This window comes from Prionailurus viverrinus, chromosome F2, assembly GCF_022837055.1.
Source record: "Prionailurus viverrinus isolate Anna chromosome F2, UM_Priviv_1.0, whole genome shotgun sequence".
Lineage (NCBI taxonomy): Eukaryota > Metazoa > Chordata > Mammalia > Carnivora > Felidae > Prionailurus > Prionailurus viverrinus.
In genome coordinates, this window is record NC_062578.1 from 30,682,800 (window position 1) to 30,683,774 (window position 975).

Sequence of the window (975 nt, forward strand, 5' to 3'; positions counted from 1 at the left end):
ATTCAAAAAGTGTTCCCCTGAATAAAAGTATCCAATTATAATTGAAGTCTATACTTTTATTTTTATTATATTTTTTAAATATTTATTTTTGAGAGAGAGTGTGCGCGCGTACGTGCATGCACACGCACACACACGCACGCGCGCATAGGGAAGGGGCAGAGAGACAGAGGGAGACAGGATTCTTAAGATCTGAAGCAGGGTCTGTGCTGACAGCAGACAGCCCGATGCCTGGCTCGAGCCCATGAACCCACAAACCCACAAACTGTGAGATCATGACCTGAGCCAATGTCCCACCCTTAACTGACTGAACCACCCAGGCATTCCTGAAGTCTATACTTTGAAAAATAAAAAAGACCAGCGACTGTTTTTTGAAAGGTAGCTCATAGGTTCCTGTGTGGAAATATGAAGCTTCTGTAGCTAACAAATAGCAGAAAGTGAACGACTTGTGCTGTTATAAATTTAAATTACTTTCTCAAATCATACGTGTACCAATTAAGTACGTCAGAAGTTTGTGATGAAGAGCAAAGATCACAAACCTCTTCTGTCCTAATCCTGGTCCGTGGGTCAGAGGAAATCTTTTTATTCTACTTTAATTTTTAAATTAAAAAAATGGGAACGCTTCACAAATTTGCACGTCATCCTTGTACAGGGGCTATGCTAATCTTCTCTGCATGGTTCCAGTTTTCAGTATGTGTGCTGCTGAAGCAAGCACCAGAGGAAATCTTTTTAAATTGTTGTTCTGTTAGTGATCTTAACTAGATAATATGATCAGATCTCTATTTTTTGCTTTACCAGATTAATAAAGTATTGATTGTTTAATATGAAAAGTCATTTTTATCTTACCTGTTACTTTTCAGACATTATTCTGAGAGTACAGGTTGGGGCAAAAATTAGCTTGGAATCAGGTGGAGAGGGAATAGGCACAAGGGAGTGAGAGACAACGCAGTCCTTAGCCTTGGTTTTGCTTTCCACAGC

The 975-nt window shown here is 39.5% G+C and overlaps 1 non-coding gene across 1 annotated transcript; it reads right to left on the bottom strand.

Moving 5' to 3' along the window:
- Positions 1-604: 604 nt before the first annotated feature.
- On the bottom strand, positions 605-712 carry LOC125156816 (U6 spliceosomal RNA). Its single transcript, XR_007148794.1, has one exon. It is a non-coding gene; the product is annotated as a U6 spliceosomal RNA (small nuclear RNA).
- Positions 713-975: the final 263 nt, after the last annotated feature.